General features: G+C 50.0%; 1 pseudogene; it reads right to left on the bottom strand.

The window, feature by feature from the left end:
* Nucleotides 1-1,201: 1,201 nt before the first annotated feature.
* On the bottom strand, nt 1,202-3,073 carry LOC123040164 (GDSL esterase/lipase At5g33370-like; annotated as a pseudogene).
* Between the last annotated feature and the right edge of the window lie 20,629 nt (nt 3,074-23,702).

Below are 23,702 nucleotides of genomic sequence, written 5' to 3'. Positions count from 1 at the left end.
TAAAACAGCACCATAAGTATGTGCACTCCCATGCTTGATTGCGTCCACCACCACCTTACAACCCGATGCCATTGTTATCCTTCGGAGGTACCGATCATCAGCCAAGGCTAGGGCCTCCCGGACTGCCAAAGCTTCCTGCGTCGTTGGATCGACAATGTAAGTGTACAATACTGCTGAAGAACCTTGGAATACACCATACTGGTCTCGATATAATTCTGCCACCACACCATGGTCTCCCGCTCTTGTCACTGCAGCATAAACATTGATTTTCATATGTCCATCAGACTGGGGCGGAGCCAGGATTTAGGCAAGGGGGGATGCAGAGTATTTCGTACCTCCCAATGTACCCAATTGTTCTATATTCTAGTATCATTCTCATTTAACTATACCTACGTACTCACTTTAGTAGCAATTGGTAATATTGGTCAGTAATTCCACATACACGCTAAGTAGACCAAGTCTTTGATGGCAGTGGCATGGGTTCCCTGCATATTGGTCAATTCGAATAGATCCTCAAACATGGGCAAAAGGTCACGTTTGATTATTATCCCCCAACACGTCTAGTAGAATTATGCAGGGAACCCATGCGGTCCCTATGCTTTATTCCTTTCGAATTGACAAATGCAGTAAAATCTCCTTATCTGAGGAAGGTGCTATCAAAATAGCATTTTCCTCCACAGAGTTGGGCTATATGATCAGTAATCTCCTCGTCCATCGTGATGAATTTGCAGACCGGATAATATATTCCTTAACCATATCCTGACCAACAAGAGTACCTTAATCTTGTTCGAGTTGATAAATCTTCTTTTTAGTACACTTTTCATTTTCAGTCAAGTGGAAAACCTAGTATTATTGTCTCCTTCCTGAAAAAATTAAACTTTTTCCCCACAAAAAAATAAAATAAAAATTAAACTTTAGCATGTTGAGAGCATTTTAACTCTTCCTCCGACAAAAGTTCACTATGCAGAGGGGTGATGATTCGTCCTTGATATGTAAAGCGTAAACAATATCCAACAAATGCTCTTTTTCTTTCTTTTATACATCACTCAGATTCTTCGCCCAACCCTGAAGAAACTGCCTGAGATGACGAATAATGAACTACCAATTCCCAGTATTAGGTGAACCTCTCGTTTCCTTAGACCATTTGAGCTACCAAATGTTGCAAACCTTCCCTTTTAAAGCAAGATGTTTCGAAAGATAAAGCAGCTCTGTTACACAAATGAGGAGCCTCACTGGAGTCCAAAACAAGAGAAGTATCGTCGAAAGTACTTATGTGGAGGGCTCTAACAGTCACCAGAGGGGACTTCTGCTCCCACTCAACGCTCATCTATATACGGACAAAATTTTCATAAGTGGGAACCTCGAGATTACTAGCCTAGTTTAAATGTCGACATTTTAACTAGGCTAATAATCTCTCTCATGTCCAAGTTTATTAGCCCAGTCAAAATTTTCACTAGTATTATGTGGAGTATATCAATCCATTAGGGCGATGTCTATGTGGAGGGCAGTGCTGAGGTTGAGCGGGTTGACGTAGTCGAGCGAGCCAGTCATGAACTGGCTGACGATGATCCGGTTGGCGCGCTCCGTGGGGTGGTAGGCGTCCCAGAACACGTATTGGTCCCTGTCGGTGCAGATGTTTGATAGCGCGGTGCACAATCCGATCCCGTTGTGCGGACCCTGCCCGCAGCACGCCTCCGTGGCCGTCTGGAACCCGTACGCAGCCGGGTCGGTGATGAAGTCGAAGTGGATGCGGTAGGTGTTGGCGGCGATGAACGTTCCGTCGCCGTAGCGCGCGTTGAGCTCCTCCAGGACCCAGGACAGCTGCGGGTTGAACAGCTCCGCGGCGCGCATCAGGTCGGCATTGCACCCTCCTCCGCGGCTCCTGGCGAGCTGTGCCGGGGCGCAACCCAGCGGGCCAGTTCCCGTCACCAGCACACGCCGCGCCCCCATATCGTACAGCCTCTGCATATATACATTCCAGCGCGTACGTGTTAGCTGGTGCTGGTCTCGACCATGTTAGTACTCCCTTCGTTTCATTTTACTCCACATAAACTGATAATTTACTATTCTTCCCGTTTCTTTTTACTCTGCATAAAAGCTTTAGTAACTACTCCCTCCATTTCATAATATATGCAGTGGCGGAGCTAGAGGGTGGACAGAAACGAAGGGAGTACTATCGGAAAGTAGACAAGTGTTGTTACCATGAGGATTTTCTTGTACTCGGAGATCAGATAGCGGACGTAGTCCGGGAGGGAGAACTGAAGGGAGCGGAGGGAGAAGGGGATGAGGTAGTAGTTGTTGACAAAGTCGTTGCCGCCGAGGGTGATGAGCACCAGCGCCCTGTTGACGATCTGCTTCGCCTCGGACGCGCCCACCACCGCACGCAGCTTTCCTTGGTACTCATGGAAGTAGTGCAGCTGCCTGCTCATCCTCACCATCTCCATCTGTATGTGTTGATCCGACGGTTAAGGAGTTGATTGAGAAATTATTGCTGAGAAAATGGCAAATCCCTATTCTAACGACAAGTCTATTTTGAACAAGCTTGTCAAATTGATTGAACTGGAGATGAATTTGTGTCGCACGTACAAATTGGATGCCCGTGTCGTTGAGGATGCCGACGCCCGCCTGATGCTCGTGGGCTCGGCGCCGAGATGCTCACCTGAGACACGACTACATTAATTGCGCCATGCACTAGCTAATCAATGGCAATGGTCGTCACATAGTGGTACGTACTGATGATGTCCGGGATGTTGAGGCCGTTGGAGAAGCGGCCGGTGGCCTGGTGCGTGGGGTAGTCGACCCCGTACGGCGGCGAGTCGGCACGCGCCGTGCTCATCAGGTAGTTGTTGTTGCCGTTGTCCACCAGGGAGTCGCCGAACACGAAGAAGGCGCGCGCACACTCCGATGGCGTCGCCAGCAGGACGACTACGCCCAGCGCCATTGTCGTTGCCAGCATAAGGCAGCTCGATGAACTAGTCTTGGCCATCGTCACCGTGAACTGATTGGTAGAGGCAAACCTTACATCGGTCCCTTGAGCGATCCTCACGTACGATATATAGTGGGCAATGCACGAGACCGGTTTGGATGACCTCGGGCTGAAGAGGCTTGTACGTCCATGTGTGGCGCCTGGAAGCCCGGCAGTACGTAGCTAGTTAATACTTCGCTCGTTCCTGCAGAAATTACTTGCACTACATTTAGACGAGAGATTTTATTATATAAGCATGAATATTTAGATTTAACATGTAAAATATCAAGCGTGAACTGAGTGTAGCTCAAATGGTTAGGTTCTGGTGTGGAACCTGTCAACCAAGGTTCAAGTTCTAAACTTTTCGGTTATATTCATTCAGTGAGACGAGAAGTTTCAGTTGATTATGAAGGAGTCCGTGGTGACTTCGTCAATCTCAAGAAGTTGTGCCGGCTCAGTGTCTTGGAGGTGCTCATAGGGGTAGGGTGTGTGTCTATGCGTTCGTAAGGGCGAGCGTATATTGCGTATATGTGAGCATCTGCGTTTGTACTGTCTTCAAAAAAATTAAATTCAAATTAATCAAATATATATAATCATTGTATATTTTTTCGAATCATAGGAGAGCTGCTTGTATTGTTAAAGGATATGATAATTATAAAAGTATGATTATAAAATAATTAATGAACATAAATGTCATAATATAATAGAATTATTACATTTAAGCATTTTGCATGAATGGTCGCATGTTGAAATGGACCTTTTCTCATCTATATTATACACATTGCAATGATATAGATGCATGTTAAGATAAATATGTCAGTCAAGATCATCTACTTATAGTTCTATATCATAACTCTAAATATAACTCTAAATGACATTACCATATCAGAGAGCTATTGGCTGCACATATATAAGTCATACACCTAGAAAAAACCTTGATACCGAGCACATTAATGAAATTATTACATTTTTTTGGAAAAACACCAGTGTGATGGACTTGTGTTAGACAGCTTCTGTATTGTATTTGTAACTCTTGTACACTCCCTAGAATATAGGATCTGTAACTACAGCCCAAGGCCTGCGTGCCGACTCTCTCGGGCACGCCCCTCTCTCTCTCTCTCGTGTATAAGTTGTACTCTGTGAGATAATCAATGCAAGGAACCAGAGATAATCTGTCCAACTTGGTATCAGACACCAGGTGCCCCATGGCCACCGAATCCTCCTCCTCCGCCGCCACTTCGCCGGGCTCCCTCTCCTCCTCCTCGGCGCCGAACGCGCCCACTGCTCCGGCCACCACGGCGGCCACCTCCCCGCCGTTCGTCTTCGGCACCAACCCCGCCCTCTTCAGCGGCTCTTCCGCCTCCTCAGGTTCCCAATTTGCCCCCATCTTCTCCTCCGGCACACCTCTCCCCCCAACCCCCCTGCTCCTGCTCGCACCGATCCCATCTTCCGCGACCACATCACAAATCACATCAAATTCCTCCTCAACCCCGCCGATCACAACTACCACAAGTGGAAGACCTTCTTCCTCATGGTTCTCGTCCGCTACGGCATCACCTATCTCATCGAGCATCCACCACCACCCAACGCCACCTCCCAATATCTCGAGCTCGACGCCCACATCGCCCTCTGGATTTATGCCACTCTCTCCGATGTCATGTGCGACCATGTCGTCGGCGCCACCACCACATATGCCCTCTGGCACAAGATTCAAGCCTTCTTTCTTGCCAATCGCAATGCGTGGTTCATGATCCTCAATCACCAGTATCGCAACCTCAAGCAGGGCGATCTCTCTGTGTCTGACTATACCCGTCGCATGAAGCTCCTCACCGATGCTCTCGCCGACATCAACCATGCGGTCACTGAGGTGGATCTCACCACCCAATTTCTCCATGGCCTGGACAAGCGCCTCGACACCATCCGCGTCGTCCTTGGCGATCAAGGGCTTCCCTTCGACACAGTCCTCTCCCGCGTCGTCCTGGCAGAGGAGTCCCAGGCGCAGCGCGCGTCTGAGGAGAGCGCCTCCGCCTTTGCTCTGCCTGGTGGCGGCCCCTCGGGCGGCAGCTCCGGCGGCGGCGGCCGTCTGAACACCGATCGCTCCACCGACCGTGCTCCGGGCGCTTCATCTTCGTCGACTCCCGCTACTGGCCGCGGGCGCGGTGACCGCTATGGCGACGGCGGTGACCGTGGCCGTGGGCGCGGCCGCGGCCGTGGGCGTGGCCGCCACGACAACGGGGACCGTGGCCAGCATCAGCCAGCTCTGCTCGCCCCGTACACAGGCTACTTTGCGCCATACGGGTTGGCGATCCCGTGTCCGCGCTCTGGCTGGGTGCCTCCTAACGTCGCCGGTGTGCTCGGACCCCGCCCGGGCTCTCATGCCCAGGCCTACCCGGCCTACGCGCCGCCGCCCACTCCACCGACCCTGTACTACCCGGCCGCGCCTCCGTCGTGGGATCACCTCGCGCTGCTCAACGCCGCCTACAGCAACAGCGGCTACCCCACTCCTCCCGCATCCGAGTGGTATCTCGACAGCGGGGCTTCCTCCCACATAACAGGCAACTCAGGTACTCTCACCTCGTCAAGTTCTTCTTTAAAGCAGCATCTTCCATCTAGCATTCTTGTTGGCAATGGACAACACCTTCCGATCACCGGCTCCGGCTCCACTACCCTCCCCCCTCACGATTTCCGCCTTACTGATATTCTCGTTTCTCCTCATGTCGTCACCAGTTTAATTTCCGTTCGGCGCTTTACAAAAGATAATGCATGCTCAATTGAATTCTTTCCCTGTGGTTTTCTTGTGAAGGATCTTCGCACTCAGAAGGTGCTCATGATCTCCCTTAGCAATGGCGACCTCTACCCCTTTGTTGGCACCACCACGGCTCGGGCGCATGCACTCTTCACCGCCTCTTCACAGGACTTGTGGCACCGTCGCCTCGGCCACCCTAGCGCGCACTCTCTTTCTACCATAGCCAAAGACTTTCTTAGTGATTGTAATAAGGTTTCTCATACTCCATGTAATGCATGCCAACTTGGCCGCCACCTCGCCTCCCCTTTCCCTCTTCTTTTAGCCAGACTTATTCACCATTTGATTTAATTCACTGCGATTTATGGACATCTCCTGTTATTAGCTTTTCGGGCTTCCAATATTACTTGGTAATTCTCGACGACTTTACACATTACTCATGGACTTTTCCTATGCGTAACAAATCCGACACCTCTTCCATCCTAAAACGCTTCTTCACGTTTGTCCACACTCAATACAACGTCGTCATCAAAGCCATGCAGTGTGATAATGGTGGTGAATTCATCAACACATCCCTACGCACCTTCTTCTCCTCCAATGGCATTTCTTATCGTTTCTCCTTCCCCCACACGTCTCCTCAGAACGGCAAGGCCGAACGCCTCCTCCGCACCACCAATGACATCGTGCGCACACTCTTGCTCCAAGCCAACCTCCCCCCTCCATTTTGGGTCGAAGCACTCCACACTGCCACTTACCTTCTCAACAGGCGACCATCTCGTGCCATTCACAACACCACGCCCCACTTTCTCCTCCACGACACCCACCCCACCTACGACCATCTTCGCGTTTTCGGGTGCTTGTGCTTCGCGAACACCTACGCTACCATGCCACACAAGCTCTCCCCTCGCTCTATTCGCTGTGTTTTTCTAGGCTACCCTCTATAGCACAAGGGCTACCGGTGTTTCGATCTAGAATCACGCCGCGTCATCGTCTCTCGCCACGTTACTTTTGACGAGACTCAATTTCCATACACACCATATACCCCACACCCTTCCGGCGGTACGTCCACACCGGATCCCCGCCATGCATGTGGCACGTCCACACCGGATCCCCCACCCCCGCCCCCACCGAATCCCTCGGATCCCGCACCCCCACCTGCGCCCTCGGAATCCCCGCCTACCCACTCTCCTAGGTATGGACGGACCCATCCATGATACCACTATATGAATGGGATCAATCATTCAAACATGCCTGGGCCTGACGAATGGTGACGACAAAGAAATGCAAATGGACATGGTTTCTTCCACCGAGTTATCGGAGCCGGATTCTCTAACTTAGAGAAGCAAAGTCAAGGTGCAACAGTATAATCCTAGTGTAAAATGTAGAAGAAATGTTAGAGACGTTTAGCAGATTATTTACTATTGATATTTACTATAGATATAAATAATCAATAAATAATTTGTTTAACCATCATTTTGTTTGAATGTAATGATTATAGACGTACACATTAAATTTGTAATATGCAAATTAATAAAATCATTTTAGACTTACTTATATGGATTGAAAGAAAGAAAGTTAGGATATACTCCCTTCGTTCCAAAATAGATGACCTCTATTTTGAAACGGAAGGAGTATATTATAGCTTCTCTAACTTTTCTTTTCAATGTTAGAGAATCCAGTTCCCGAGTTATCGTGCGCTGATGGCTGAAACAGCCGGCCTTAGGGACTATTATTTTGACCGCTACGGCGAGTGCACAGAGTCATTCGACATATAGGTGCTGTGCTATGCATGCATACATGCACAACGTCCAACGTAAGTGATGGCCAGGAGTAGCTGTACTCGATCGCATCGCGCGTGTGCCTGTCTGCTGTTGGCGCTGGCCGGGACCGCCGGTTACTATTTTCCGGCGATCTCGCATGTGTACAGCCTGGCTCGGCCCATCGATGCTTTTCGCTCGCATCAAACACGCACGTAGAAGCTGGGTTTGGAAGCAGTCCGGGGCGTGTTTGGTTGCTATTTGGGAATTTGCCTGCATTGTATGTGTGGCTCACTTGGGCCTGGTTGAAAAAACATGAAAAAAAAATCAACATCTACACATAGTTTAGTTGTTCGCATCAAGGTTGTCTACATTAGAGGATCGCTTTTGGTATCACATTTACTGGCATGCATTGGCTCGACTCATGCAACTACATGGCGTTTGGTTGTATACACGGGATAAGATTAAGAGTTAACGCTTGCACTTAATACACAGAGTTACACTAGGGGCGTGTTTGGTTGTCATCTGCCAATTTGCCTGCATTGCATATATGTGTCAGTTGGGCCTGGCTGAGGGAAAACAAAAAAAAAAAATCAACATCTGCATATCGTTTGGTAGCCCACATCTAGACTTTCTGCATTAGGGCATCAGATTGGCACGTTGTTTGGTGTGTTGCATTGTCTCCACTCACGCAACTACACGGTGTTTAGTTGTATACACGGGATATGATTAAAAGTTAACACCTACACATGACACCACAGAGTTAGAATAGGTGAGGGAGTCCTGGACTAGGGGGTGTCCGGATAGCCGAACTATCATCGTTGGCCGGACTCCTGGACTATGAAGATACAAGATTGAAGACTTTGTCCCGTGTCCGGATGGGACTTTCCTTGGCGTGGAAGGCAAGCTTGGCGATACGGATATGTAGATCTCCTACCGATGTAACCGACTCTGTGTAACCCTAACCCTATCCGGTGTCTATATAAACCGGAGGGTTTTAGTCCGTAGGACAAACAACAATCATACCATAGGCTAGCTTCTAGGGTTTAGCCTCCCTGATCTCGTGGTAGATCTACTCTTGTACTACCCATATCATCAATATTAATCATGCAGGAGTAGGGTTTTACCTCCATCGAGAGGGCCCGAACCTGGGTAAAAACATCGTGTCCCTCGTCTCCTGTTACTATCCGCCTAGACGCACAGTTCGGGACCCCCTACCCGAGATCCGCCGGTTTTGACACCGACATTGGTGCTTTCATTGAGAGTTCCTCTGTGTCGTCACCTATAGGCCCGATGGCTCCTTCGATCATCAACAACGACGTGGTCCAGGGTGAGACTTTTCTCTCCGGACAGATCTTCGTATTCGGCGGCTTTACACCGCGGGCCAATTCGCTTGGCCATCTGGAGCAGATCGAAAGCTACGCCCCTGGCCATCAGGTTAGATTTGGAAGTTTGAACTACACGGCTGACATCCGCGGAGACTTGATCTTCGACGGATTCGAGCCACAGCCAAGCGCGCCGCACTGTCTCGATGGGTATGATCTAGCTCTACCGCCGAACAGTGTCCTGGAGGCCGCACCAGCGTCCGCTCCGGCCCTTAGTTCGGAGCCGATTTCGCCGATCGAGGACGAGTGGCTGGACACCGCCTCGGGGGCTACGATATCTATGGCAATTGAGCCGAACACCATCCCTGTCCTTTGCAGAGCCCGTGACTCCGAGGTGCAGGACTCCTCTCCGGACTCCGAACCTCCTGCGCCCCTGCCAGTCGAATCCGACTGGGCGCCGGTTATGGAGTTCACCGCCGCAGACATCTTTCAGCACTCGCCCTTTGGCGATATCCTGAACTCATTAAATTCTCTCTCTTTGTCAGGGGAGCCCTGGCCGAACTACGGTCAGGAAGGTTGGGATTCGGACGACGAAGAAATTCAACGCCCACCCACCACCCACTTTGTAGCCACTGTCGATGATTTAACCGACATGCTCGACTTCGACTCCGAAGAAATCGACGGTATGGACGACGGTGCCGGAGACGGTCAAGAGCCAGCGCCCACGGGGCACTGGAAGGCCACCTCGTCATATGACATATACATGGTGGACATCCCAAAAGATGGGAATGGCGATGGAACAGCGGAGGATGACCCCTCCAAGAAACAACCCAAGCGCCGACGTCAGCGGCGCCGCTCTAAATCCCGCCACAGCAAAAACGGCGATTCCGGCACGGGAGATAATAATACTCCGGACAGTGCCGAAGACAACCCCCTCCAGCAAGATTCAGCACAGGAGGAGGGAGATGCCAGCCCTCATGATAGAGCGGCAGACAGAGAGGTAGAGGACGATAATTATATGCCTCCCTCCGAAGATGAGGCAAGCCTCGACGATGACGAATTTGTCGTGCCGGAGGATCCCGCCGAACAGGAGCGTTTCAAACGCAGGCTTATGACCACGGCAAGCAGCCTCGCAAAAAAGCAGCAGCAGCTTAGAGCTGACCAAGACTTGCTAGCTGACAGATGGACTGAAGTCCTTGCAGCCGAAGAGTACGAACTCGAACGCCCCTCCAAAAGCTACCCCAAACGCAGGCCGTTGCCTCCATCAGAGGAGGAAGCACCCGCATCACCAGCGCACGACATGGCAGACCGGCCACCCCGTGGCCGCGACAGAGAGGCCTCTCGGCCCTCCGCTCAAGCCACGCCCCGACGCCGCTCAAAAAGTACCAAGGCACGTGAGAACGCGCCGGACTTGCGAGATATACTGGAGGATAAGGCAAAGCAAACAAGATCGATCTACAGATCGCGTGGGCGCCCAACAACTCGGGATGATTACCGTCACGCCGGATACAGCAACCCCGGCCGGGCCGAACACAGTAGACAAAGCTCATATGAGCTACATCGTGATATAGCCCAATACAGAGGCGTCGCACACCCACTATGCTTCACAGATGAAGTAATGGATCATCAAATCCCTGAGGGTTTCAAACCCGTAAACATCGAATCATATGATGGTACCACAGATCCTGCGGTCTGGATTGAGGACTATGTCCTCCATATCCACATGGCTCGTGGTGATGATCTACACGCCATCAAATACCTCCCACTCAAGCTTAAAGGACCAGCTCGACATTGGCTCAACAGCTTGCCAGCAGAATCAATTGGTTGTTGGAAAGACCTGGAAGCCGCATTCCTCGATAACTTCCAGGGCGTGCGACCACCAGACGCCGATGACCTTAGCCATATAATTCAGCAGCCAGATGAATCGGCCAGACAATTCTGGACACGGTTCTTAACCAAGAAAAATCAAATCGTTGACTGTCCGGATGCAGAGGCCCTTGCAGCCTTCAAACATAATATCCGCGACGAGTGGCTTGCCCGGCACCTAGGACAGGAAAAGCCGAAATCCATGGCAGCCCTCACATCACTCATGACCCGCTTTTGCGCGGGAGAGGACAGCTGGCTAGCTCGAAGCAACAACTTGGCCAAACACCCTGGTAGTTCGGATACCAAGGACAGCAATGGCAGGTTGCGTCGCAACAAGAATAAACGCCGCATTAACGGTGACAATGCTGAAGATACGACAGTAAATGCCGGATTCAGAGGCTCTAAACCCGGTCAGCGGAAGAAGCCATTCAAAAGAAATACCCAGGGCCCGTCCAACTTGGACCGAATACTCGATCGTTTGTGCCAGATACATGGCACCCCCGAAAAACTAGCCAACCATACCAACAGGGATTGTTGGGTGTTCAAGCAGGCAGGCAAGTTAAATGCCGAACTCACTGACAAGGGGCTGCATAGCGATGACGAGGAGGAGCCCCGGCCGCCGAACAATAGAGGACAGAAGGGCTTTCCCCCACAAGTGCGGATGGTGAACATGATATACGCAACCCACATACCCAAAAGGGAGCGGAAGCGTGCACTAAGGGACGTATATGCGATGGAGCCAGTCGCCCCAAAGTTCAACCCATGGTCCTCCTGCCCGATCACTTTTGATCGAAGGGACCACCCCACTAGCATCCGACACGGCGGATTCGCCGCACTGGTTCTTGACCCAATCATTGACGGATTCCACCTCACTAGAGTCCTGATGGACGGCGGCAGCAGCCTGTACCTGCTTTACCAGAATACAGTGCGCAAAATGGGCATAGACCACTCAAGGATTAAACCCACAAAGACGACCTTTAAAGGCGTCATTCCAGGTGTAGAGGCCAACTGTACAGGCTCCGTTACACTTGAAGTGGTCTTCGGATCCCCGGATAACTTCCGAAGCGAAGAGTTAATCTTCGACATAGTCCCGTTCTGCAGTGGCTATCATGCACTGCTTGGACGAACCGCATTTGCAAAGTTCAATGCGGTGCCGCACTACGCATATCCCAAGCTCAAGATGCCAGGCCCTCGAGGAGTAATTACGGTCAATGGAAACACCGAACGCTCTCTCCGAACGGAGGAGCATATGGCGGCCCTAGCGGCGGAAGTGCAAAGCAGCCTCTTAAGGCAATTCTCGACTCCGGCCATTAAACGTCCGGACACTGTCAAGTGCGCCCGGAGCAACCTACAGCAAGACCGCCTGGCACAATCCGAGCAAGTGTAGCAATGCGGCCCCAACCCCAGCCCTCGCGAAATCGCGAAGCCAGTACTACGTGTACATAACTACGCTCTAGAGATACCATGGGCATAAGGGGAGGGGCACGACCATGGCACGCCCAGAGTGCGGCTCAACCGCACCAGGGGCTCCCGATTGTGTCATTCTTTTTTCTTCTTTTTTCTTACTTTCAGGACTCCGTCTTCCAGAAGCCCTGTCCGGCACTAGAATTGCCGAACTCACGATGCAACAGCCAGGGAAGCAGAAAGCTACGCCGAGTGTCCAGGTGGTCTCTACTACGAGCATTATACCTGTTTTACATACCACCCCACAGCTTACCCCTGGAGGGGGACATGTTAAATAGTCCCATCCCTTGCTTACCGCACTATTTGTATCGTTCTGCTTTCATTGCAGTATCTTTTTGAATAAACAATACATAGCTTCTGCTTATTATTGCATTCCCTTTTTCCATATATGTTCATCTGTGACATGTTACACCCGTACACTTTGGTACGGCCAATACACCAGGGGCTTGAGTACCCCACAGAATGGTGTGATAAGTCCGAACACTTTCACAAGTGCGGCACCCCGAACTTATAGCATTATATGCATCGGCTCCGAATCATGTCTTGGGTCAATAGTTGGGTTTGCCCGGCTCCCATGTTTTGGTACCTTACGTTTCGTTATATCGGCTAAGGTAGCACTGGGAGAACCACTGCGATTGTGCCCCGGTTGAGCTGGGTTGAGCACCTCAGTGGAGAAAGCTAAAACTGACCGTCATGATAAGGCGAGAGCTGGTCGCTGTTCGAGAGGTTTTTTCGGGTCCCTAAAGACTTATGCCGCTTAGAGCGAGGAGCCGGCTCTGTCCGGCCAAGGCGTGGATAGCGCCCCGAACTCGGTCTTCCGAATACTAGGGGCTTCGCCGAAATTTAAAATTATAGAATTCTATGGCTAAGTGAGAGTGTTCAAGCACTATAAGTCCGGTTGCCTAGTTCGTTGCGTTGAGCGCCTCCCTCGTAGGACCCAAGAATGGGAACAAGAGCGCTCAAGTTTATCCCGAACACCCCAGCACTCGTGGCATGGGGGCTGAAGCCAATGACTTGCCATCTCTCATATTTGATAAACGGCCGCACAGAAGGTAATATTTTAAATTCACAAGCGTTGCTTAGCGCATATGAACAAGTTTTCAGCGTACAAGATAACAAATGCGAGTCTGTTCAAAAATTACATCTTTGGAACATTCACCCGCTATCAGGCGGGCACCCTCCAGGACGCCCTCATAATACATTTCGGGCTTGCGATGCTCCTTGCCCACTGGTGGTCCGTCCTTCACAAGCTTCTCACCATCCAGCTTGCCCCAGTGCACCTTAGCACGGGCAAGGGCCCTACGGGCACCTTCGATGCAGACAGAGCGCTTGATTACTTCGATCCATGGACAGGCGTCACCAGCCGCCGCACTAGCCCGAAGTAGCTCCCAGGCATGGCCTCATTTGGCCACAGCCGAGCTATAAGGCCCTTCATGGCCTGTTCGGCGACCTTGTGGAGCTCGACCAATTGCTTTAGTTCGTCGCTCAAGGGCACCGGATGTTCGGCCGCAGCATACTGAGACCAAAACACCTTCTCCGTTGAGCTCCCCTCTTCGGCTTGGTAGAAAGCGGCGGCATCGGATACACTGCGGGGCAGATCTGCGAAGGCTCCTGGAGAGCTCCGGATTCGGGTAAGTAACAGATAATTGACTTTTACATTCTTGCTTTGCATAAAGAATTCCTTACCCGCCGCTATCTTCTTCATTGCCTCAATTTCCTGGAGGGCTTTTTGGGTTTCGGCCTTAGCGGCTTTGGCACTCTCAAGAGCCGAGGCAAGCTCGGACTCTCGGGTCTTCGAGTCATGCTCCAAACCCTCGTGTTTTTTCACGAGAGCCTGGAGCTCTTGCCGTACCTCCGCCAGCTGCGCCTCCCCCTTCTCTCGCTCGGTGCATTCCGCGGCCGCTTTGTTTTCGGCCGCGGTCACCGCTTCCTTTAGAGTCGCCACCTCGTTCGTGGCCCCTACAATACCCATGTTATTCCTGTCTTTTTTGCAACCAATTCCTTTCTATAACGTATTACTTTAATAAGGTATTATTTACCTTCCTTGTCCTCGAGCTGCTTCTTGGCTTGACCGAGCTCGTTCTCGGACCACTCCAGGCTCTCCTTAAATACATTGACCTCCGCAGTCAGTGCGGCAGAGGTCAGCAGGGCAGCCTGCATTCCCATATTGACATAATTATGTTAGACTCCTGCGTATATCTTTTTAGATCCTTAGTCCGGCTTTTCTTTCCGAACACCGAACTAAGCATCAGGGGCTACTGTCTATGCGGTAATCTTCTTGCATATATTGAAAACTTACCTCAAAGCCTGTTAGAAGGCTGTTGCAGGCTTCAGTCAGCCCGCTCTTGGCGGACTGAACTTTCTGGATCACCGCACTCATAACAGTGCGGTGCTCCTCCTCGATGGAGGCGCTGTTAAGCGCCTCCAGTAAGCTGTCCGGTGCCTCCGGTTGGACGAAGGACACCGGCGTCTTGCACTTCTTACGAAGGGGCCACTTGCCGGACTTCGGAACCGCTGAAGGTTCCGGTATGGAGTCCGGACAAGGGTCGGGCTTAGAGCCCCTGGGGGTCTTGCTCCCCTCGCGCCTGGAGTCCGGGAGGCTGCCTGGTGGCGCCTCCTGCGCCACCTCCTCTTGACCAGGCCCCCCTTGGGGCCCCACCTCGGCGTCGTCGGCGGCGCGAGGCGAGGAGGCGGCCGAAAGAGAAGTGCTCTCAACTTCGGACGAATTCAGGGACCCACTTGACGAAGCGGCAAGCTCGCCCTTGGGCGGGCTGCATGATTGTTCGGCATTAGAGAACACTATGCAGTAAATAAAAAAACCATGGGTATCCGGACACTTACGATCTCGCCAGGGGCTTGGCCCTCGAGGGCCGCTCCTCCTCGCCGTCGTTGGCGTTGGTGGAGACGTCCGGAGGAAGGGTTTTTCCCTTCTTGGACCCTCCGGCCTCCCCAGTCGGGGCGACCTTCCTTTTCTTCTATTCTCCCGCTGGGGGAGAGGCTTCTTTTTCCTCCTCCTCAGGAGAGGATTCGGCTTCAGAATCTGATAGCACCTGATGCCGGGAGCTCCTTCGAGTTCCCGTGGCCTCCTTCTTGGCCTTCTTCTCCGACACCACGTGAGGTACCGGAACCAGCAGCCCCATCAAGCGGGCGTCCGCTGGGTCTTCTGGCAAAGGAGCCGGACAGTTAATCTGTCCGGACGTCTCCAGCCAGTCCTGTCAAAGGTTAGGGAGATTTAGATCCCGCATAGAGTCAAACTATGAAAAAAGAGTCCCATAAAGGGCAAAATAATTTACCTCGCTGGCTTGACGCTGCGAGCGGAATCCGCGATCTTCGTTAGCGGATGCGGGAGCTTCGGCGCCCTTGGACAGCACCTTCTAGGCATCTTCGTACGTAGTGTCGAAGAGCCGGCTCAAGGTCCGGTGCTGTGCCGGATCGAACTCCCACAAATTGAAGGCCCGTTGCTGGCATGGGAGAATCCGGCGGATGAGCATAACCTGGACGACGTTGACAAGCTTGAGGTTCTTGTCCACCAGGTTCCGGACACAGGTTTGGAGTCCGGCCAGCTCTTCCGAATCACCCCACGTCAGGCCCGTCTCTTTCCATGATGTGAGCCGCGTGGGGGAGCCAGATCTGAATTCGGGGGCCGCCGCCCATTTGGAGTCGCGTGGCTCGGTGATGTAGAACCACCCCGATTGCCACCCCTTTATGGTCTCCACGAAGGAGCCCTCAAGCCATGTGACGTTGGGCATCCTGCCCGCCATGGCGCCTCCGCACTCCGCTTGTCGGCCGCCCACTATCTTCGGCTTGACGCTAAAGGTCTTCAACCATAAGCCGAAGTGGGGCTGGATGCAGAGGAAGGCCTCGCACACGACGATAAACGTCGAAATATAGAGGATGAAGTTTGGGGCCAGATCGTGGAAATTCAGGCCGTAGTAGAACATGAGCCCCCGGACAAATGGGTGAAGTGGAAAACCTAGTCCGCGGAGGAAGTGGGTGAGGAACACGACCCTCTCATGGGGCCTGGGGGTGGGGATGAGCTGCCCCTTGGTGGGGAGCCGACACGCGATGTCGCCGGACAAGTATCCGGCCTCCCGTAGCCTTGTGATGTGCCCCTCCGTGACGGAGGAGGCCATCCACTTGCCTCCCGCTCCGGACATGGCTGGAGAAGGTTGAGGTGAGAGTGTGCGGACTTGGGCGCTGGAGCTCGAGTGTGCGGAAATGGATGAGCAAAGGAGGAAGAAGGCGTAGGTGAAAAGGCGGATCCTTATCCCTTTATATGGACGGACGCAACTAAGCGCCCCCACCAGCCTGGTAAAACTCTCTTATCTTCCAAGCGCCGTAATCAATGGCGCGGTTGGGTTACCCACGTCCGTATTGATGAGAATCCCGGAATAAGGGGGACACGATCTCTGCCATGACAAGACGTGCCAAGGAAACTGCCTCGCTAAACGCGCTGAGGTGGTATGGTAAAAACAATTCAAATAAAGACTTGGCCGTGGTGTGATGGCACGCCACGGAATACGTCAGCAGATTGATTTTGTGTAAATATTATTATCTCTATGGTGTTATGTGGAAATTATTTTGTAGAGCCGGACACTGTCCTTGTGTTCAAAATCTTCTATGAAGTATTCGGAGGAGGAAACCGCCTTGCAATGCCGAAGATAATATGCGCGCCGGACTCATCGTCATTGAAGCTTGGTTCAGGGGCTACTGAGGGAGTCCTGGACTAGGGGGTGTCCGGATAGCCGAACTATCATCGTTGGCCGGACTCCTGGACTATGAAGATACAAGATTGAAGACTTCGTCCCATGTCCGGATGGGACTTTCCTTGGCGTGGAAGGCAAGCTCGGCGATACGGATATGTAGATCTCCTACCGATGTAACCGACTCTGTGTAACCCTAACCCTATCCGGTGTCTATATAAACCGGAGGGTTTTAGTCCGTAGGACGAACAACAATCATACCATAGGCTAGCTTCTAGGGTTTAGCCTCTCTGATCTCGCGGTAGATCTACTCTTGTACTACCCATATCATCAATATTAATCAAGCAGGAGTAGGGTTTTACCTCCGTCGAGAGGGCCCGAACCTGGGTAAAAACATCGTGTCCCTCGTCTTATGTTACCATCCGCCTAGACGCACAGTTCGGGACCCCCTACCCGAGATCCGCCGGTTTTGACACCGACAATAGGGTTTCTTTGAAGTGTGCTCGCAATTGTGGCGTCAGTGTAAGCCGGCGGAAAATAGGCCGAGAGTAACGACGCCGGCGGCAGCACCTGGCACAATATGGCGCCCATCCGACAAGGTTCGCAGCTACACATAGCAATGTCGACGTCATGGCGCTGAGGAAGAAAAATATGAAGGAGAAATGCAGTTTGCACGCCATGGTAGTGTTGGTGCAAGAGGGTGCAGAGAGAAGGCCTAAAACAACAACATTGACGATGGCATTAGTGTAGTAGGACGCTGTTGGAAATATGCCCTAGAGGCAATAATAAATTAGTTATTATTATATTTCCTCGTTCATGATAATAGTTTATTATCCATGCTATAATTGTATTGATAGGAAACTCAGATACATGTGTGGATACATAGACAACACCATGTCCCTAGTAACCCTCTAGTTGACTAGCTCGTTGATCAATAGATGGTTACAGTTTCCTGACCATTGACATTGGATGTCATTGATAACGGGATCACATCATTAGGAGAATGATGTGATGGACAAGACCCAATCCTAAGCCTAGCACAAGGATCGTAGTTCGTATGCTAAAGCTTTTCTAATGTCAATTATCTTTTCCTTAGACCATGAGATTGTGCAACTCCCGGATACCGTAGGAATACTTTGGGTGTACCAAACGTCACAACGTAACTGGGTGGCTATAAAGGTGCACTACAGGTATCTCCGAAAGTGTCTGTTGGGTTGGCACGAATCGAGACTGGGATTTGTCACTCCGTGTAAACGGAGAGGTATCTCTGGGCCCACTCGGTAGGACATCATCATAATGTGCACAATGTGATCAAGGAGTTGATCACGAGATGATGTGTTACGGAACGAGTAAAGAGACTTGCCGGTAACGAGATTGAACAAGGTATCGGGATACCGACGATCGAATCTCGGGCAAGTACAATACCGCTAGACAAAGGGAATTGTATACGGGATCGATTGAGTCCTTGACATCGTGGTTCATCCGATGAGATCATCGTGGAACATGTGGGAGCCAACATGGGTATCCAGATCCCGCTGTTGGTTATTGACCGGAGAACGTCTCGGTCATGTCTGCATGTCTCCCGAACCCGTAGGGTCTACACACTTAAGGTTCGATGACGCTAGGGTTATAAAGGAAGCTTGTATGTGGTTACCGAATGTTGTTCGGAGTCCCGGATGAGATCCCGGACGTCACGAGGAGTTCCGGAATGGTCCGGAGGTAAAGATTTATATATGGGAAGTCCTGTTTTGGTCACCGGAAAAGTTTCGGGCGATATCGGTAATGTACCGGGACCACCGGGAGGGTCCCGGGGGTCCACCAAGTGGGGCCACCTGCCCCAGAAGGCTGCGTGGGCCAAGTGTGGGAGGGGACCAGCCCCTAGGTGGGCTGGTGCGCCCCCCACAAGGGCCCAAGGCGCAAGGGAGAGTGGGAGGGGGCAAACCCTAGTCCAGATGGGCCTTAAGGCCCACCTAGTGGGCGCCTCCCCTCTCTCCCCTCTTGGCCGCCCCCCAAATCCCATCTAGGGCTGGCCGCCACCCCTAGGGGGTGGAAACCCTAGAGGGGGCGCAACCCCCCCTTCCCCTATATATATTGGAGGTTTGGAGCAGCCCAACACATGAGAACCTCTCCTCTCGTTGGTGCAGCCCTGCATCTCTTCTTCCTCCTCCTCTCTCCTGTGGTGCTTGGTGAAGCCCTGCAGGATAGCCACGCTCCTCCATCACCACCACGCCGTTGTGCTGCTGCTGGATGGAGTCTTCCTCAACCTCTCCCTCTCTCCTTGCTGGATCAAGGCGTGGGAGACGTCACCGGGCTGTACGTGTGTTGAACGCGGAGGTGCCGTCCGTTCGGCACTAGGATCTCCGGTGATTTGGATCACGACGAGTACGACTCCTTCAACCCCGTTCTCATGAACGCTTCCGCTTAACGATCTACAAGGGTATGTAGATGCACTCTCCTTCCCTCGTTGCTGGTTTCTCCATAGATAGATCTTGGTGACACGTAGGAAAATTTTGAATTTCTGCTACGTTCCCCAACAGTGGCATCATGAGCTAGGTCTATTGCGTAGATTCTTTGCACGAGTAGAACACAAAGTAGTTGTGGGCGTTGATGTTGTTCAATATGCTTACCGTTACTAGTCCAATCTTGTTTCGACGGTATTGTGGGATGAAGCGGCCCGGACCGACCTTACACGTACTCTTACGTGAGACAGGTTCCACCGACTGACATGCACTTGGTGCATAAGGTGGCTAGCGGGTGCCAGTCTCTCCCACTTTAGTCGGAACGGATTCGATGAAAAGGGTCCTTATGAAGGGTAAATAGCAATTGGCATATCACGTTGTGGTTTTGCGTAGGTAAGAAACGTTCTTGCTAGAAACCCATAGCAGCCACGTAAAACATGCAAACAACAATTAGAGGACGTCTAACTTGTTTTTGCAGGGTATGCTATGTGATGTGATATGGCCAAGAAGAATGTGATGAATGATATGTGATGTATGAGATTGATCATGTTCTTGTAATAGGATTCACGACTTGCATGTCGATGAGTATGACAACCGGCAGGAGCCATAGGAGTTGTCTTTATTTATTGTATGACCTGCGTGTCATTAAACAACGCCATGTAATTACTTTACTTTATTGCTAACCGGTAGCCATAGTAGTAGAAGTAATAGTTGGCGAGACAACTTCATGAAGACACGATGATGGAGATCATGATGATGGAGATCATGGTGTCATGCCGGTGACGATGATGATCATGGAGCCCCGAAGATGGAGATCAATGGAGCTATATGATATTGGCCATATCATGTCACTACTATATAATTGCATGTGATGTTTATTATGTTTATGCATCTTGTTTACTTAGAACGACGGTAGTAAATAAGATGATCCCTTACAACAATTTCAAGAAGTGTTCTCCCCTAACTGTGCACCGTTGCTAAAGTTCGTCGCTTCTAAGCACCACGTGATGATCGGGTGTGATGGATTCTTACGTTCACATACAACGGGTGTAAGACAGATTTACACACGCGAAACACTTAGGGTTAACTTGACGAGCCTAGCATGTACAGACATGGCCTCGGAACACAGAGACCGAAAGGTCGAGCATGAGTCGTATAGTAGATACGATCAACATGAAGATGTTCACCGATGATGACTAGTCCGTCTCACGTGATGATCGGACACGGCCTAGTTGACTCGGATCATGTAATCACTTAGATGACCAGAGGGATGTCTATCTGAGTGGGAGTTCATAAGATGAACTTAATTATCTTGAACATAGTCAAAAGACCTTTTGCAAATTATGTCGTAAGCTCGCGCTTTAGTTCCACTGTTTAGATATGTTCCTAGAGAAAATATAGTTGAAAGTTGAAAGTAGCGATTATGCGGACAGTAGAAAGCTTATGTCCTTAATGCACCGCTCAGTGTGCTGAACCCCAAACGTCGTTTGTGGATGTTGCGAACATCGGACATACACGTCTTGATAACTACGTGATAGTTCAGTTAAACGGTTTAGAGTTGAGGCACGAAAGACGTTTTCGAAATGTCGCGGAACATATGAGATGTTTCGAGGGCTGAAATTAGGATTTCAGGCTCGTGCCCACGTCAAGAGGTATGAGACCTCCGACGATTTTCTTAGCCTACAAACTAAGGGAGAAAAGCTCAATCGTTGAGCTTGTGCTCAGATTGTCTGAGTACAACAATCACTTGAATCGAGTGGGAGTTGATCTTCCAGATGAGATAGTGATGTTTCTCCAAAGTCATTGCCACCAAGCTGCTAGAGCTTCGTGATGAACTATAACATATCAGGGATAGAATGATGATCCTTGAGGTATTCACGATGTTTGACACCGCGAAAGTAGAAATCAAGAAGGAGCATCAATTGTTGATGGTTGGTGAAATCACTAGTTTCAAGAAGGGCAAGGGCAAGAAGGGACACTTCATGAAACGGCAAATCAGTTGCTGCTCCAGTGAAGAAACCCAAGGTTGAACCCAAACCCGAGACTAAGTGCTTCTGTGATAAGGGGAATAGTCACTAGAGCGGAATTACCCTAGATACTTGGTAGATGAGAAGGCTGGCAAGGTCGATAGAAGTATATTGGATATACATTATGTTAATGTGTACTTTACTAGTACTCCTAGTAGCACCAGGGTATTAGATACCGGTTCGGTTGCTAAGTGTTAGTAACTCGAAATAAAAGGCTACGGAATAAACGGAGACTAGCTAAAGGTGAGCTGACGATATGTGTTGGAAGTGTTTCCAAGTTTGATGTGATCAAACATCGCACGCTCCCTCTACCATCAAGATTAGTATTAAACCAGAATAATTATCATTTGGTGTTTGCGTTGAGCATAGACATGATTGGATTATGTCTATCGCAATACGGTTATTCATTTGAGGAGAATAATGGTTACTCTATTTATTTGAATAATACCTTCGATGGTCTTGCACCTAAAAGAATGGTTTATTGAATCTCGATCGTAGTGATACACATTTTCATGCCAAAAGATATAAGATAGTAATGATAGTACCACGTACTTGTGGCACTGCCATGTAAGTCATATTGGTATAAAACGCATGAAGAAGCTCCATGTTGATGGATCTTTGGACTCACTCGTTTTTGAAAAGTTTGAGACATGCAAACCATGTCTATTGGTGCATACGCATGAAGAAACTCCATGCAGATGGATCGTTTGGACTCACTTGATTTTGAATCACTTGAGATATGCAAATCATACCACATGGGCAAGATGACTGAAAAGCCTCGTTTCAGTAAGATGGAACAAGATAGCAACTTGTTGGAAGTAACACATTTTGATGTGTGCAGTCCAATGAGTGCTGAGGCATGCAGTGAATATCGTTATGTTCTTACTTCACAGATGATTCGAGTAGATGTTGAGTATATTTACTTGATGAAACACAAGTCTGAATTATTGAATGGTTCAAGTAATTTCAGAGTGAAGTTAAGATCATTCGTGACAAGAGGATAGAATGTCTATGATATGATCATAGAGATGAATATCTGAGTTACGAGTTTTGGCACACAATTAAGACATTGTGCAAATTGTTTCACAATTAATACCGCCTGGAACACCATAGTGTGATGGTGTGTCCGAACATCATAGTTGCACCCTATTGGATATGGTGCGTACCATGATATCTCTTATCGAATTACCACTATCGTTCATGGGTTAGGCATTAGAGAGAACCGCACTCACTTTAATGGGGCACCACGTAATTCCGTTGAGACGACACCGTTTGGAGAAACCTAAGTTGTCGTTTCTTAAAAGTTTGGGGCTGCGACGCTTATGTGGAAAAGTTTCAGGTTGATAAGCTCGAACCCAAAGCGGACAAAATGCATCTTCATAGGACACCCAAAACAGTTGGGTATACCTCCTAATTCAGATCCGGAAGCAATAGGGATTGTTTCTTGAATCGGGTCCTTTCTTGAGGAAAAGTTCGTCTCGAAAGAATTGAGTGGGAGGATGGTGGAGACTTGATGAGGTTAATGAACCGTCACTTCAACTAGTGTGTAGCAGGGCACAGGAAGTTGTTCCCATGGCACCTACACCAATTGAAGTAGAAGCTTATGATAGTGATCATGAAGTTTTGGATCAAGTCACTAACGTACCTCGTAGGGTGACAAGGATGCGTAGTACTTCAGAGTGGTACGCAATCTTGTCTTGAAGGTCATGTTGCTAGACAACAATGAACCTACGAGCTATGGAGAAGCGATGATGGGCCCGGATTCCGACAAATGGTTAGAAGCCATGAAATCCGAGATAGTATCCATATATCAGAACAAAGCATGGACTTTGATGGACTTGCCTGATGATCGGCAAGCCATTGAGATAAATGGATCTTTAAGAAGAAGACGGACGTGGACGGTAATATCGCCGTCTATGAAGCTCGACTTGTGGCAAAGAGTTTTTCACAAGTTCAAGGAGTTGACTACGATGAGATTCTCTCATTCGTAGCGATGCTTAAGTCCGTCAGAATCATGTTAGCATTAGCTGCATTTATGAAATCTGGCAGATGGATGTCAAAACGAGTTTCCTTACCAGTCTTCGTAAGGAAAGGTTGTATGTGATACAATCAGAAAGTTTTTGTCAATCCTAAGGATGCTAAAAGGTATGCTGGCTCCAGCGATCCTTCTAAGGACTGGAGTAAGCATCTCGGAGTTGGAATGTACGCTTTGATGAGATGATCAAAGATTTTGGGTTTATATAAAGTTTATGAGAAACTTGTATTTCCAAAGAAGTGAGTGGGAGCACTATAGAATTTCTGATGAGTATATGTTGTTGACATATTGTTGATCAGAAATGATGTAGAATTTCTGGAAAGCATATAGGGTTATTTGAAAGATGTTTTTCAATAGA

The sequence above is a fragment of the Triticum aestivum genome, chromosome 2B (genome assembly GCF_018294505.1).
Source record: "Triticum aestivum cultivar Chinese Spring chromosome 2B, IWGSC CS RefSeq v2.1, whole genome shotgun sequence".
Classification (NCBI taxonomy): Eukaryota; Viridiplantae; Streptophyta; class Magnoliopsida; order Poales; family Poaceae; genus Triticum; species Triticum aestivum.
The sequence above is the reverse complement of the archived record's forward strand: the minus strand, read 5'-3'. Positions and strand labels throughout refer to the sequence as shown.